At 46.8% G+C, this 16,985-nt stretch overlaps 1 protein-coding gene across 3 annotated transcripts in view; it reads right to left on the reverse strand.

Moving 5' to 3' along the window:
• Positions 1-9,865, reverse strand: part of CDH11 (cadherin 11) — a 159,544-nt gene extending 149,679 nt beyond the window's left edge. For 2 of the 3 annotated variants that reach the window (XM_002925894.4, XM_034672329.1), the window contains exon 1: positions 9,442-9,865. The gene's annotated coding sequence lies outside the window, so the exon portion shown is untranslated. Of the gene's footprint in view, positions 1-9,383; positions 9,408-9,441 lie in introns of those variants that run through there. The other variant, XM_034672330.1, reaches the window with a different exon arrangement.
• Positions 9,866-16,985: the final 7,120 nt, after the last annotated feature.

Genomic DNA, 16,985 nt, shown 5'->3' on the forward strand with positions numbered 1-16,985 from the left:
GAGGTGTTCACTCTGGAGATGTTAGGGCTGGGAAGAAGGCATCCTGGAAAGCAATAAATACTGAGTAACGAATGTGGAAGAAGAACTACATCTTTCTGCATGGCATCAAAGGCTTGTATCAAAGAATGTGACCTCTGGAGAGATAGTCTGACTCCACCTAAGGACGTATGTCTAATAAGGAAAGTTCTCAATGCCTAGACGATTTGCACCAGGGGTAATGCACCCCATATCACTAATGATGCCCCAGCTATCATCAGGACATGGTAACCACAAATGCCTTCCTTCCCCAGACCATCCTTGATCACTGTACGGGTTGTGACTCATCGGTCCCATGGCCGTATTAATTTGTACTCCTTTTGCTGCACTTATGTTTGTAGCCTTGAGCTTTGATAGACAGACATGGTATATTCTGACCACTGATACAGCAGCTCCCTGAGGGAAGGCCTTATGATATGACTATTTCTGTGTGCCCAGCCCAGAGCCTTTCACTGAAGTCAGTGACAAAGGAATGGGTTTGAAATCGAGTTTGCAAGAGGTGGCAAGGTGAGATGCCACTCAACTCTATTACCTATGCAAACACGGAATGGAGATATTAATGATAGTGACTATAAGGTAGGACAGACCTGAAGGCCAAGGTCTAATAGTACAGTTTTCAAAATATTATCAAATGGCATTGGATTGACTAACTATGATTTCCAAATATAGATTCACAGAGAGCCCCATATATAGGTGTCACGACTTAACTGCCTAATAACCTAACAGGTTGTATCTTTGTGTGGATAGATGATAGATAGATAGATGATAGATAGATAGATAGATAGATAGATAGATAGATAGATAATGGAGCTAGTGATAGGTTTAAATAAAAATCAGACCACTAGTAAATCTAATCTAAAAAAACCCACAAAAACAAATTTGCTTATAGACACTGGTAAGAGACTGAGTTAAGAGCCAAGATTGCCCAGTTCTTGCTTTATCTGCCCTAAATGACCATGTGATCTTAGGCAAGTCGTGGCTCCTCTCTGGGTCTTTGGACCTTCATCTCTAACTGAAGGTTGACTGGAATAGCTGACAATTCCATTAATGACTTCACACATCTGATATCTACTTGGTAAAGTGGAATGTCCACCCCTCACTCAGGAAGTAGCAGGTCCAAGTTCTCTGTCACCACTTTAATGAAAGGCTCTGGGCCTGCATTTTCCAATTACTGGTTTTTTGGAACACTGGGAATTCTGAGTTTTTTGGGGTTTTTTGTTTGTTTGTTTTTCTTTGTAAAAGCCTAGCAATAATCTTACCAGTTTATAGAGTCACTATGAGTAAGTCTCATATTATATAGAATGTTCTTAGCCCAGGGGCACCTGGGTGGCACAGCGGTTGAGCGTCTGCCTTCGGCTCAGGGCGTGATCCCAGCATTATGGGATCGAGCCCCACATCAGGCTCCTCCGCTATGAGCCTGCTTCTTCCTCTCCCACTCCTCCTGCTTGTGTTCTCTCTCTCGCTGGCTGTCTCTATCTCTGTCGAATAAATAAGTAAAAAAATCTTTAAAAAAAAAAAAAAAAGAATGTTCTTAGCCCAGTAACTGAAACTAGCTAAATGCTCAATAAATGTTAGACTTTAACTATTATCTGAAAAAAAAAGAATGTTCTTAGCCCAGTAACTGAAACTAGCTAAATGCTCAATAAATGTTAGACTTTAACTATTATCTGATACTGATTTTCAAATATTTGTAGGGCTTTCAGGAGGAGGAAAAAGTGATGGAGAGCAGGGGCAAAGAATAACTATTAGGAGAAAGTTACAAAAGAGGGATATTTTAGGTCCTTCTATGATGGGGAATTTTAATGAACAGAGTTAACGGGTCATGGCTAGTGTGATGTGTTCCCTGAGAGGTAGGTAGCAGGCTGTCATCAGGACATGTATGAAGCTGCAGGATTAATGGCAAACAGAAAACATACTGAAAGAATAGTCAGACCAGAAGATCTCAGAAGCTCCTTTTATGATGGATAAGGTTTGGGATTTTATAGGGGCACAGGGTCTGGCAGTCAGCTCAGCTCTCGGTCCAACAGTTTTTCTCTAGAAATCCAAGGAGACCCCAGTTTGCACACACAGTAGAAAGCTTCGGAGCATGTGGATTCCGGACAGACGGGGAAACCCGGCTTTCCTTCCTCAAGCCCCAGGAGCTTAAACAAGGGTCCAGAACGCTCCCAAGAGTCATTTGCCCCTTTTGTATACTGGAGATGCTCATACCCTCCCCACAGGGTGAGGGCATAGAATAAATGAGGTGTCAGGTACAGCACCTGGCACATGGTAGGATATGCACAAGTTGGCTCTTCTTCCTTCCCTTTTCCAGGCAAACACAGGGAGATATTTCCTTTCCTTGCAAGGTGCGCTCAGGAGGGGCTTTGGGCCTAGGGTAGAAACACATGACACAAGAAGGCTGCATATGGGACACAGCAGGACAACCTGGAAGGTCCAGGAGCCTTGGAAAGCCCAGGCTGACTGTGCCATTGAGTGTGAAAACAGTTGGAAAACCATTAAGGGCTGGGGCAGGGGGAGGGGAATGAGGGTTCCTGATATTTTCAATGCTGTACCAAATCACTGTGCTTTTGCCTGGGCCCGAGGAAGACCACGGGCAGGGCAAAAGGCTCTTCAGCCGTAGTCTCTTCATCAGTCAAAATGGTCCAGCTCCACCCCCTTAAATTCCCAAACTACATTTACCTGAAAAACAAACAGGAATATGCTTGAAATGGAGACGATTTATCATGGGGCTAATTATCATTTAAGCTAGTCTGGAATAGTAATGAGCCCCTTTTAAATGAAAGCAAAGCTTGTGATGAATATCTCAACATCGCATGTTTAGCAAACTTTCCCAGTAAGATAGTACTTCAGGGCAACTTACCAGGGAACCCGTATGTAGAAGGAACAGAGAGAAAAATGCAAAGGTGGGAGAAGGAGGCAGGCACTTTTCAAAAGCCATAATTATCTCTAAAATCTCAACTGCCTCTTGAATATTTTAAATGGAAGAGGGATGGATCACTTAGGAAATAATTCAAAAAAGGGAGGCACTAATAAACAATTCATCCCTAATTGGTAGAGGCCTCAATCTAAAGTGAATGTTCAGTGCAGGATTTTGGCCTCGTAATTATAAGAAAGAACTGCTATCGTCTATAAAGCTGAAGCCCAGGTCTGAGAGGACAAAAGGACGGAATGTTTAGTGAGTGCTTATCATGAATCAGGCACTGCACTCCATTCTCACTTTACTGTTAACAACAATTCTAGGACATGAGTATTATTACAGTTTCCCTTATAACAGATAAGGTATCTGAGTCTTAGAGATGTTATGTTGCTTAATCCCAGTCATATACCCTCGAAGCATCGGAGCTGGAGCTGAGATGGATCAAAGGACTTGGCAGGGCTGGAATTAGGGTGAGTCAGGTGAGGCACAAAATATAAGGGCTTGCCAAAAAACTCCATAATCAAGATGGATAATATTGTAATGCGGTATTTTATAAAATCGTGTTGAACGGAGAAAGTCCATGATGAACAAAATATCAAAATGTTAAACAAAGACAAGGATCTTACTCTGCACACCTTGGCTTCACGCTCCTCACCCTATTTTCTTGCTGTCTGAATAGCTGGTCCAAGCCTGAGCCTTGGGGATGATGGAAGTAGCCAGAGTGTTCAGGGTGTGATCACAGGTAATGCCTTCCCAGAGATCCGTGGTGGGAGTGGTCGCACAGTGCTGTATCCCATAACGTCTATCCCTGTCTGCATCTGTGCTGGTTCTTACTGCGAATAAACACCACTGGTGGCGGGGATACTACTCAACATTCTCACTGCTTGCACTCACTGATGGAGCCTAAAGATGGCTGAAAAGAGATCTCATGTGTCTTAAACTAAAACCCTGGAGCAGACTTCACCACTCCTGTTGCTACGTTAGGTAACCATCATAGTGTGGAAGACACTGCACCCAAAGTCAGTATCTTCCAGAAATTCCTACAAATTCTTAATTAGTGAAATCATGCAAGTGCAGAGGACCACATCATGAGGTTTTCTGGCAAAGAAGGAAATTCGTGGAGGAAGCGAATGAAGGTCTTTCTTCACCTGCAAAACCCAGAAAAATTCGAGAAAAATTCACCGTATCCTGTGAGGAGTTCTCAGTGCCAGAAAGCAATCGAATAAGACCCCGGCCACTGTTTTCTGTGGCCTGTAAACCTGTTAGTGACGGCTTTCTGGATTCAGGACCGCACATGGGTCTCAAAGAGAGAAAGGGAGGGGGACACCAGTATTTGGCCTACCATGAGGAACAGCACCATTAGACTCTCACATTTTTCCCCCCTTCCCTTATCTCTTTTCTTCCTTTCTCTCCCATCCTCCTATCTCACTTAATATCCTGGGGTACCCGATTCTCTGCCTGAGCTGAAACTTTAACCGGACAGACCATGAGAACAATGATTTATCTCCATAAGAATTCTGGAACTCTGCAACAGTCTGATGACTAATTAAACCCAATAACAATGAAATTTTGCCTCCAGTTCTAACAAACATGCATTATTCACAAGTTCTTACAATTTAAAAGCACTTTCTTTTTTTCAGTTAAACTGTCCGGTGGTGAGTGAGCATTGGTTTACAAAACACTTTGTCTTACTTTCCACTGAGTTACTTAATACTCCTTCCCATAATCCATTTGCATTGATTCCTTCTTCATCAAAGGCCTTTGCATTCCAACACACTCAGAGCTGCAAGGAACTGCACTGCTGACTCACCAGGAGGCAATTGTATTCAGTTAAAAAAAATACAAATAAGAATCCACTTAAGACAGTACTTATTTTTAATAGAGCTTTCCTCTTAATTATAATATAGCGTTAGTGTTTTTTTACATTATTCTTCTGAACTTTCATAATGACACTATCAAACAGTAACAAATACAAATTTGTGCAGCCTGAAATATGCAATTTAATCATAAGCAGTAATTTCCATATCACTGAGGGGAAAAAAAAAAGTCAAATGATTAAACTCCAGTGCATGAGGACCAATCTTGAATTCAATTTTACTCTCTGCTAAATTTAGGTTTGTTTGTTTTTTTTACAGCAATATCAAGAATGGTTTAAAGGTAATAGTAAAACATTTACAGTTATAGTAAAGCTCCATGCCCCAAAGTGTTTACCAAAGATCAAACAGCTATTCCTTTTTTGCAAATTAGATATGTCTTGCAGATGTCTTCAAAACCTCTTGAAAGAATAGGCAATGATACCACAGCAATCTCACTAATATTTCTCTTCTTTATTCATTCGCTTCCCCTCGGAGTCTCAAATGATGCTCTTTCTGGCAGGGGAAAAAAAAAAAAGCCAGAAAATCCTCCCAGATCACAGCCTCTGTGAGAGCTGACCTGGTATATCATGCATCCCAGCCCCCACGCATCTCCTGCTCAGACAATCCCAAGTTACAAGATTTTCCAACTTTCTAGTAAACTCCAAGATGGGAAGAAGAGGCTGAAGGTAACGGATCCACCGACTAGAAAGATGTTAATCCTGACAAACTGCTCAGGCGGTAGCCTGAACCATAGCTAGATTGAATTCGGTCTCTCCTGAGAGGGCCAGACAAGGCTGGTGGTAACAAAACCGCTTTTCATGGTGCCCTCAAAAGCAGATGGGCCCCATGCAGAAAGTTGGAGAAGGGCGCCATTGCCCTCTAGTGGTCACAAGTGCAATCTTCCGCGAAGGAGCCCATTTCCAGAGATGCACAAGGCTCTCAATGTCAGGGTAAAATTATAGCAGAAAGATGTCTAATTATCATCCTCGAGTGTTTTCTTTAGTCCTTCCTGCCCATAGAAGAGGCTGTGGATGGCTATCACAGTAATCCTGATGGAATCCTCATGGATTCTTAGTACTACTGTTGTGCCAGAATTTGTCCAACTTTCTCCGCTTTACTTTTTTTTTTCTTTTTAACGTACCTGTTGATGTCTCTCCCCTAGCCCACATAGACCAAAGATCTTTACATATTTTAGGGGCAATAACATTGGATTGGAAAGGCTGACAACCCAAATGCTTGGCAGATCTAGAATGGGGGCTCCAGACGAACTAGGTAACTTTTTCTGACACAATGACCATTTTTATAAGACGGGGGAAAAAAAATCCCAACCACACTTCAATCCCTTAAATCATTGCCTGGTGAATTTACACAGTACTCAGATTTTCCAGGAAAAAGACTGAGGAATTCACAGTCATTCTGCAAACTTGACAGTTTAAGAGAAAATGTTTGCTACCTACTTTCAAACTCCATAGACCAGTGTCTTATCATTATTAATGATTAGGTATGCCTACGATCAAAGTGAAAAAAAAATACTAAAATAAACAAACAAAATGGTTATGCTTCTAAAACATTTGCCTACATAGACGTACTGAAAATGGAGGAAAACTAAAATCAGATCCGCAGATCTCCTTTAGATGGTTCTGAAAATAGATCTGAATATCACGGGTCAAAGTTTGTGTGAACTGTCAACTTCATAAGTCACAGACATTCACGGGCAAGGTTCCGAGACACACTAGGCTCATGGGAGTGTAGCTCTGGCATTGTAAATCAAGCCTTGAGGTCAAAGTCATAGCGTTTCCCATATGAGGGTCCCCAAAACCAGAATCTTTACAAGGCAGCCATGTAATTCTATTCAAAGAGGAAGAAAAACCATGAATTATGAAGACAAGTGCATTAAAGGAGCATGAAATTGATCTGTATTCCCCCAAATCATGGCATGGCTCTCCAACCCAGCCCCCCTCTCCTCTCACAAATAAACAAACAAACACACATCCACTGCCACCCCTGCAAAGAGGAAACAAGTTCTGGGTCATAAAAAAATAGAGCTGAGACTTTTTTTTTAATTCTCAAATTAACAAAAGATTGCATCTTAATTGAAAATAGAATTTAGGTTTCTAGTAATTTTACTGTCTGGTGTTCTGATAAGAATACTGAACATAATCGAAGTTCTGAAGTGCTATCAAGATGGTCCACTGCTTCAGTTAGAACTATTTTAAAAGCCTATTTTTTCTAGTAAGCAATAAGCCCAGTTTGAGTAATCCTACATGTTTGGGCCTCAACCGGTGATCCACAATCTCAGTCCTCTTCATTCTCCCTCCCCATCCCCCACTCCAGGGGTGCCTGTGTGTTGGGGAGGTATTCCTTTTTTTTCAAACAATGTAATAAAACGGCCAGCTTATGCAAATTACAACAAAAATGATAACAATAATTGTTATTAACAATAAAGCCTGGCGGCAACACATTTTTAATACATTAACTTGCAATGTTTCAAAAGTAAGATGTAAAGATAATTCTCACTCAAGCAAAGTGTCCTGGCCTCTCAGAGGCCCTTCCCTGGTCTATATTTGAAAACTACTCACATTTCTTTGTACTAGGCAGGATTTCAGTTTTGCGTGGAGGTTCGAATTCCAGGGCCCACTGGCCAACTCTAAAACTTGGAATCGGAGCTCAGGAGTAAGAAACTTTAGTGACCAGGAGCTACAAGATCTGTCTGGTATGGACCACAACTCTGTCCCTTTGTTTTGCAACTTTTATTCCTTTGTTCTGCTGGAAGACGACCAGGCTCCCTGCAGCTAGGGTTGGGCTGGGACTCCTTCTGTGTTCTGATGTCTGCATCTCTCGTGTATTGGAAAAATAATTCCAGGATTAATGAAATGAAGGTCAGCCCCTTCTCTTCTCCTCTCCCATGGTGCTAGGCTCTAACGCTCAGAGCCTAGCCTGGCAAATGTGCTGAAGCGATGCTGGTTGATCCTCGCTCCTGAGAACACTTGTACATTCCCATCCCCGGGAAAGCCAGACACCCCTAAAACCATCGATGTCTGCTGCAAGCCCAAGTGATAAAGAATTGATCCATCCTCTTGCCAGATTAATTATCGTGCCTTCCCTCTGATTAAACCGAAAACTTACTCCCTGCCTCATATTAACCTGATAGGAAAGATTCGAAGAGGAAAACAAGGAAAGATTTCAGAACCACCCGAACAAGATTTCTTTTAGGGGTAAACAGGAGAGAAGACTTTAGACAGATCCATACCCCCCTACAGCAGGGTTTCAGGAACAACCCGTCACCCCCCTCCCTGAGGGACAATCCGTCGTCATGCAGGAATGGCATTATTAAATAATTAAAAGATGCAATTTCTTAATAGTGCGATGGCCCGTGAAATTCCTGCTGCATTATCAGCAAAAGCAACAGGGCTTTTTCTAGCATCTAGAAAACCTTCCACCCGGGAGAGGGAGGCGTGAGGAGCACCCTCCTACACACACCCTGCCGCCCCAGCGAAAGGAGGGCCTTGGCGAGAAAGGGATAAGGAAGCGCGACCCGGGCCCCTCCCTGACCCCACTTTCTCTGGGGATTCTTTTCTTCACAGAGCGAAGCGGGCCCTCCTTACACTTCTGCCCGGCTTGCAGGGGAAAGGGTCTCTCCTCGCTACCCTTCCCATCCTGCCGCCTCGCGTTCCGGGGCAAAGCTAAGGGAGGAGGGCCGTGCGTGCGGGGAGCGGGAGAGGCTTGGCGCGCTCTAGGAGGAGGCGCAGGCTTAGGGCAAGGCTTGGTTCGCAAAGTTAACGTTGACCCTGGCAGGCTTCGCAAGCCCCAGACAACCCGAGCCCGAGTCTGAGCCGCTCGCGGACCTCCCCTTGGGCTGGCGGGAGGTAACAGGCGGCCCCCGGAGCTCCCGAGCAGACTCCGGCTGGAGGGCTGGAGCGCGCACCGCAGTCGGCCGCCCCTCAGCCGCAGTCAGCGGACCCAAAGACCGGCTATTAAAGTGCGGGGCCGCAGTCGACCCGAGCCGGGTTCCTTCCGCTTTCCAGGGCTTCCCCCGCGGTCGCGCAAGGAGGGCTAACCCCCTTGAGCGCTCGGCGGGGACCTGGAGGAAAGGGTAGGAACCCTGCAGAGCGCGGTCACGTCGCCGCTTTCGGAAAGAGGTGCAGCGCGGGCGGGGCGGGCGGGCGGGCCGGCCGGCCCCGCGCCGGGGGCGACTTTCCCCAGAGACCCGACCGCTGGCAGTCGGCGCGTCCGGAGCGCAGCTCGGCAGCCTCTGCCCCAGCCCGGCGCAAAGCCCCTCTCCCGCGGCCTCGGCGCAGACCCCAGAGGAGGCCGGAACCGGGGAGAGGTTGGAGCGCACATCTGGCGCCTCTCCTCTCCGCGCCGCCCGCGCCCACAGCTGGCTCCCTTCTCCTTTTTTGATTTTTAAACAAATCTTCTCTTACCTCCGCCCTCCCCCCCGTTTCTGCGTTGCAATAGTGAAACCTTCTCTAGTCAGACCTCCTTCTCCCCACCCCCAAACATGCTCATCAAGAGACACCCCCCCCCAAGAAGCCCCATCCAGTCGAGAGGAAGGGACTGGCGGCGAACCTCACCTGGGGCCCTGGAGTGTGGGCGCGNAGTCGAGAGGAAGGGACTGGCGGCGAACCTCACCTGGGGCCCTGGAGTGTGGGCGCGAGCTCCGGGCCGTCGGTCCCTGGCACAAGAGGAGCGGAGCGGTGTCAACCCCGGCCCCAGTCCGGGTCCCATTCACAAGTCGGCGGCGGCTGCGAGCGGCCCCCGCGGCATCCGCTCGCGACGCTCCCCTCGGCTGGCGGCGGCCGCGGAATGAGCCGCCGAGCGCGCTAGTGGCAGGAATGAGAAACCGGGGGGAGGTGGCGGGCGGGGTGGGGGGGCCGGAGGAGGAGGGAGGCCGCTGCTGGGAGGGAAGGAAAGGGCGGGGGGCGGAGAGGAGCCGAGGCCGCGAGACGCGGCGAGCTGGGCCCGGCAGAGGCTGCGGGGGCCGACCCCGTCCACGCCCCTCCCCCCCCGGGGGCCCCACATGCCGACCCCCGGATTCGTGGCCTGCCCCGGGTCGCTGCACTCCCGCTCCCTTGGGGCTCAGACAGAGTCTGGAGCAACTGAAGTTGGGCTCCAGGGACGCACAGCCAATCAGGGAGGGCGGCGGAGGGAAACCGGGGAGGGGTTGAGAGCCCCTTTTTCCTCCTTCGCCCAAATCCGCTCCAGCTGGCCAGGCTGGGCCCTTGCCCGGGAGGCCTGGATGGTGGGTTGGAGGAAAGGATCGCCCAAGCGGGGGAGGCAATCGGGAATTGTCTTTCCTCACTCTACCACCCCACCTTCCGAAAATCCCTCCACGTCGGCGGCTTCTACCCTGTGCCTCCCCCATTTCTCGCAAACTCTGCTTGGGGCACGGGTAGGGAAACCTGGGGAGGGAGACTTCAGACTTGGGAAGAGCCACGTCTCTCTGTTCTCTCTCCGTCCCCCCACCTCCGCCTTGATTCCTGTGCGGAGGGGGGCGCGGGGAACGTTTCGACAGAGTCGGCCTTGCGCCCGCCACCCACCCACGAGGGTGCCTGGGCCCCCGCCTCAGGCAGGTACCAGCGGCCCCCGCAGGCAGCGTCACTTGTTGCCTCAGGGCACCCTCGCCGCACATTCACCACGGCTCTGCGGGATGTGCGCCTCTGCGGGGGAGAGGGCCTGAGGGTGCAGCGCCCGCATCCTCCCTCAGCCCTCTCTTTTATCCCTCGGGGAGGACCGGCTAGAGGGAGGGAGCCCCGGGCCGCTTCCTGCCCTCGCGGAGTGGCGGGGAAGAAAAGACAGCCGAGGTGGGGGCTTCGGAATCACGCCGGGGACTGGGCAGGGCGCTCATGGTACCCGAAGCGGTGTGGGGACCCACACACTCCGCGGGCCTGATGGTGGAGGGGAACGATTGTGACCCGGTGGGGACCCCTGGCTGGAACAAGTTTCCAGGGTGGGGGGCGGGTGGCGGAAAAAGAAGAGGCGGAAGCACGGTGAAGAAGCAAAGGGAAAAAGGAGGAAAGGAATCTCCAGGAGGGACCGGGATGAGGATGGGAAACTGGGGGAGAGGGGACGGGCCCGGGTAGGAGAAGGGTAAGCAGGGCGCGGAGGGAGAGCGGGGAGACGGGGAGGAGAGGAGCTGAGGAGTTAACGGAAAACGAGCGCAAGTAAGAAAGAGAAAGCCTCGGACGGTCCGCGAAAGGGGAAGGCAGCAGAACGCCGGGCGAGGCGAAGGGGCGGCCGAAGCCCACCCAGCGGAGGAATGGGCAGTTTAAAGGCCACGGCCACACCGATGGCTGCGAGCGAGCGAGGATCGGTGGGTTTGCCCGGCGCCCTGCAGCGTGTGTGGGGGCGGCGGGCGGGGCGGGCTCTCCGGGCACGCCGCTCCTCCCCCTCGGCGCGCCCGCCCCCGTCGCGGCCTCCGGGATCCCACCGCGGCCTCAGCGCGCGTCTCGCGCCTTCGGCATGGCCGTGGCCTTTAAACTGCGCATTCTTCGGCTCGGGGAGGGGGCGCTAGGTTTGCGCTGCCCGCTTCCCTTGCTCCTCTGCCCCCACCCCACCCCCACGTCCCAGAGGCCTCAAGGTGACGGGCCTCTGGGCGCTGGACACCGCGCTCCGCCGCCTCACTCGCGCCAGGTGCGAGCGAGCGACAGGCGAGGCCAAGGAGGCCCAGCGCTTCTCCGGAGCGTGCGGGTGAGTCGCACGCGGTACCTGCCTCTGCCGCCTCCTCAGGATGCGCTCTGACCCGAGCCTCTCCACACGCTGGCTTCCTCCCAACCCCTTTGGTGCTCTTTTCATCTGCCACTCCCGTGTGCCCTAAGCCCTAAAACTTTTCAGTGTGTCCTAGGCTGCCGCCGCAAGTCCCCTCACTCTGGCGGGGCGTAGCGACCGTGATGGGGTGCTTACACCGCGCCTCCTCGCTCATGAATGAAGTTACACTGTAGGGAAGTTACACTCTCCTTTGGAGATACCTGGATATTGCCCTTGTTCTGCTACTAATGTCAGCATTTTCTCATCCTTTCCTCATGGGCATAAAAGGGACCATGAAGCCATTGTCAGTCTAATTACACATACATAAAGATGACCAGCATCTGTGATAGCGAGGGCATCTCTTGATCCATGAGAAAATTTTCAATTAATTCTGTTTTGGAGGCATGTCCACAGACGGAGCCTGGACACGTGTGATCTGATATTAGGTGGAATTTGCCCTCCACTTTCTGTTCAGAATTCACCGAATGAGAGCAGTTGTTTTTGTTTGTTTGGTTAGTTGGTTGGTATTTGTTTTTTGGGGGACTTTTTTTTAGACCATCCCACTCATGAAAGGTAGTATCAGCTGATTTTAAAGGTAAGTTAAGAATTGTTTGGTAGATTTCCACTGACATAGCATATCTGAATCAGATGCAGCCTAGTGTCTAGCAGCGTCAATAGCCCTTTGCACAACCCAAAAATTCTGTGCCTCTGATTCTGTTCAAGAGTGGAAAACATATCCACACAAAGCCATGTATCTGAAAGTTCATAGCAGCATTATCCATAATAGTCAAAATTTGAAAATAACCAATATATCCATCAACTGCCAAATAAACAAATGTGGTATATCCACAAAATGGAGTAGTATTCAGCATTAAAAAGAAAATACTGATGCATATTACATTATGAATGGATCTTGAAAACATGCTAAAAGCCAGATACAAAACCACATATTGTATGATGCTTTTATATAAATGTCCAGAAAATGCAAATTTATAGAGACAGAAAGCAGATCAGTGGTTGTCCTGGCTCAGCGTATGAATAGGAATTGACTACAGATGGGAATGAGGGAACTTTGTTTGGTGTTGAAAATGTTCTAAAATCAGATGATGGTGGTGTTCGCACAAATTTACACATTTAACTAAAATTCATTGAATTGTCACTTTAAAAAAGGCCACCCCCTACCCTCAAAAAACTTTTTACACCTTTATTCCCTATGAGGAATCTGTGAGAGTCTGTGACCTGCATTTGAGCCCTAACATGGTGGGGGGCGGGGGGTTGCAAACCAATTTTGGAGAAAAATGGTTTTGTTTTTTTTTAAGAGTTTTAGTTCTTACAGAAAGATAACCATACAGTCTATTCAGTAAATTCTATTTTGGCGCCTTCTTTGGAGAGTCTTATAAGTGTTAAAGCAAGTTAATTTCCCCCTTTCACTCTTCTAAGTGATTAATTCCTAGGAACTAGAGTTAGGTATTCCAGTTCGTGACATTTTAAACACACCTACACATAGACACAGTACAAAGTGCACATTTCAGAAGGGATTTTTTTTTTATGACTATGTTAGGATCTGTCTTAGAAATCCATATCAAGCACTTGGGTGGAGTATTGTGTGATTACAGTTTAGATTAAAAAAGGAAAAGAGAGAGAAGAAAGAACCCACTGACAGCTTAAATTAAAAGATTCAGTTCATCCAGGCAGCCCTAAGTTTGGGTGTTTATCTTAACTTGCCTCACCTTTCCTTCACCTTGTTCTTCAAGGGAGGAAGCCAGGGTTCACATTGCTCTGGAGCCAGGATTAAACAGCCCCTTATGCTTCCTGCCTCTTCCAGTCCAGAGAGAGATGAGGCCCAAATGGCCCTTTTCTTGTCTTTGTCCTTGTCAGCATGAGGCTAATAATTTCCTGTTGGTTCCTTCATCAAAGGTACCAGGCTCTCCTCCCTTTGATGTGCCTCTCCTCAGACTCTGAAGATAGCCAGGCCCTGCTGAGTCAGTTCCTTGTTTCCACTTAGAAGCTCCAGGCTCCCCCAGGTCTTCTCAAAGCTTCCTGCTCCAGAGGCATCCTTTGGTATAAGGTATAAAAAGTGAGGTAAGATCCAAGCAGGGAGATAGTTTTATCACATTGCCATGGGCTCCAGTCATGCCTTCTCTAGGCAGAGGGAGAACATTGAGAAAGATGGAACAAGAATGCTATTTGTGAACCAGTATTTCAGATAAAGATTGCCACAACTGGGTCTGCAGAGCAAAGTAGAAAAACCACAGGCCTTTGATCTGTGTCTGATTCCTTGTTCTGCCTCTTACTAGTCCTATGACTTGGCAAAGACTTTATCTCCATGACATTCAGTTTCCAATTCTATAAAATGGGGCTTATTCTCTGTGCCTAGATTGTTGCAGGGATTAAATGGGCCCACATATCTAAAGCCATCAAAATTGTGCTTAGAGTAGAGGCTCAATAAATGAAAGGCATCAATTACTGTTATTAATTATGAGGTCTAGTTATTATCATACCTTAAATTCCCTGAGTGAGAAAGGAGTCATGTTACAATTATGAATTATAATAATAGTGGAGATTAATCTTAGTTTAAATGGTGTTAGTAATAAAACTTCTGGCTAAGAAATTTATGGCAGTTCAAAGTTTACTGACAGACCCATCTGAGGTCATATTAGAATTAGATGTGCCTACCCTGGGGACAGGTGTCCTGTCCTAGATTTGCCACGAATTCCCTAAGTCACCCTGAGTAACTCATTCCCTTTCTCTGAGCCTAGCTGTAAATGAGAGCTCACCCAAGAGAAGTTCAGGGGAGGATCCTTCCGGAGCTGACATTTTGCGGTTTTTAAGTCCTACTACTCTTTAGAGCCAGAGCATCTCTTAGATGCAGTTCCCCTTTCTACCACTAGGAGTAGTCAGCCAATCATTTCAGGCTAAACCCTGACTCCAGGCAACCCCCTTCTCTGAAACACACCCTTTTCAACTCTGACCAGTAGCATTTCTTTGATTTCCTCCCTCACCTAGACTATAAGTTCTGCAAGGACGGGGATGATATCCTTCTGATTTATGCCTGTATCCTCACCCCCGGTGTATTAAATATAGAAGTCCAATAAATATGTTTGATTGATTGATAATATCTATTAATAAATATTTTGATTAAATTAAAATAGTATATCAAATATCTCCATAATAATACTAGGTTATGAATGACTACAGTATACAGCAGCTTAAAATAACAATTATTTGCTCTCCTCTCTGGGTTGGCTGGGGTTGCCTGATCCAGACTGAGCTAGGCCAGGGTAACTGCTCAGCTCCCTGTATTTCTCATCTGCCTTCTGGGACTAGTTTGGGCATATTCTCATGGCAATGGCAATGGCACAAGATGTCATGCAGATATATGCATGGGCTCTTGGGATGCAGGCTTAGGACTGGAAGCTGTCACTTCTACCTTGCGCTTTTGTGGCCAAAGCATACCACATGGCCAGATCAAAAGATAAGGGGTGGAGAAATAAAATCTGCTTTTTTAGTGAGAGGAATTTCAGAGTTGTATGGCAAAGGGTGTAGATACAGGGAAGGATGAAGAGTTGGGGCCATTAACACAAACTCCCACAGGCACAAACAGCTTTCCAGCTGCTTCCATGCTGGGTCATCTTGGGTTGTCAGATCCCATGGGTTATATCCTATAATCAGAAATACAATATTCTAGAACATTAGAGAATCAGAAGACAGTTTTAGCCTCATACCAAACCTTGTAACTATGTCTTTCCTTTCACTTTGAGGCTCAAGTTGTAAAGGAAGAAACAAGCAGAAATAGTAATGTAATAATAATAATCACTGGCTTATAAATAAAACTAGAAATTATTAAAACATTCCATCAAAGTATGTATTATTATCCCTATTTTGCAGATGAGAGAATTGAGACAACAGGAAAATTATATGCACTGCCTAATATAATACAGCAGGTATTTAGTGGAGCTGGGATTCCAACTTATGTGTGTTTGACTCACAGGTTATCCCAGCAGAGAAGCTCATGCAACAGATTCTAGTTTTGATATGAATGGGGAGTGTGTGGGGAGAAGGGAGAACTTTTCTCTATGCACAGGGCAGAGGGCATCCATCAGATCCATAGGCACATTGCCTGGAACACAATAGGTACAAAATAAATATTTGTGAAACGATGAAAGAAGGAAGGGAGTGAGGGAGGGAAGAGCAATAGAGGCAGAGAAGAGCAGAATTAAGAGGATATAAAGAAAAAGATATAAGCATGTTAATTTATTTGGAAAACCATCCTTTCCATGGTGGGCAGAAATGTGTGGATTGAGTCTTCTATTCCTTGCCTACTGGTACTGAGAACAGTTGCCTCACGCAAACCTCCACGCATAGTCTAGAAGGTGCATCGTGGGCTGATTCTTGAATACCTTACGGATCTTCCCACCCTTCCCTGGATCACTCAAGCCACACTTTTCTTTTTGCTATTGTTCAAACATAAGCATACTACAGACTCAGGACCTTTGCATTTGCAGTTCTTTCTGCCTGAAGCACCCTGCCCCAAGGCTTTCTCCTGGCTTGCTCCCTCATTTTGCCTGTTTAACCAGGACTCCCTGGCTCTCCCATCAGCAGAAGCACCCACCCAACATTCCAGTCCTCTGCAGTCCATCCCTTTCTTTCCCCTTAGACTGCTTTATTCTTATTTGTAACATTATATCTACTTGAGATTGTATTGTATGTTTTTATTTATCTGTGTTTATCATCACCTTGCCCCACTAGGGTACCAGCTACCAGCTTGAGGAGGACAAAGGATATCATCTCTCTTGTTCATTCCTGTATCTTCGCATCTAATACAGTGCCAGGCATATGGTAAGCACTCAGCAAATATTTGTAGAATGAATACATGAATAGCAAATGCATGAAAAATGCTCACTGAATGAATGAATCCCCAAACCAAGAGCAGATGGATCATCTGCTTGAATCTAAACATGGTACAAGTGTCCCTTGTTTACAAAATGAATTTAATGATGCCAATTATTCATATGACAAAAATGATTCTTCACTTTGAGAAGGTTTCATTCAGATGTTAGTTAAACAGCTACCTCCTTCAGTGTTTTTAGAAATTTAATCCAATTTACAAAATGGTGATATGCAGACAACTTTTCTGGAACATATGAACTTCTTAAAATGAATTACAGGTATGCATAATGACAGTGGCGCTTCTGATTTCTAATTCTAGTTTGTTTGCTGTGTGGACTAAGAGATTGGCTTATTAAACGGACTCACAGAAGGCTATTTCAATGTTCGTATGTGCATACATTTACATTCTTTTTTAAACTTGTGAATAGGCACATTTAAATGTGTTTGTGCTTCAGGAGAACCATTGGAAATGTTATTCAAGATTGGTACTGGCTTGCTTTGCAAATTGTCTATGGTTTGGACAACAGGATTTAAGAGAG

This window comes from Ailuropoda melanoleuca, chromosome 12 (assembly GCF_002007445.2).
Source record: "Ailuropoda melanoleuca isolate Jingjing chromosome 12, ASM200744v2, whole genome shotgun sequence".
Classification (NCBI taxonomy): Eukaryota; Metazoa; Chordata; class Mammalia; order Carnivora; family Ursidae; genus Ailuropoda; species Ailuropoda melanoleuca.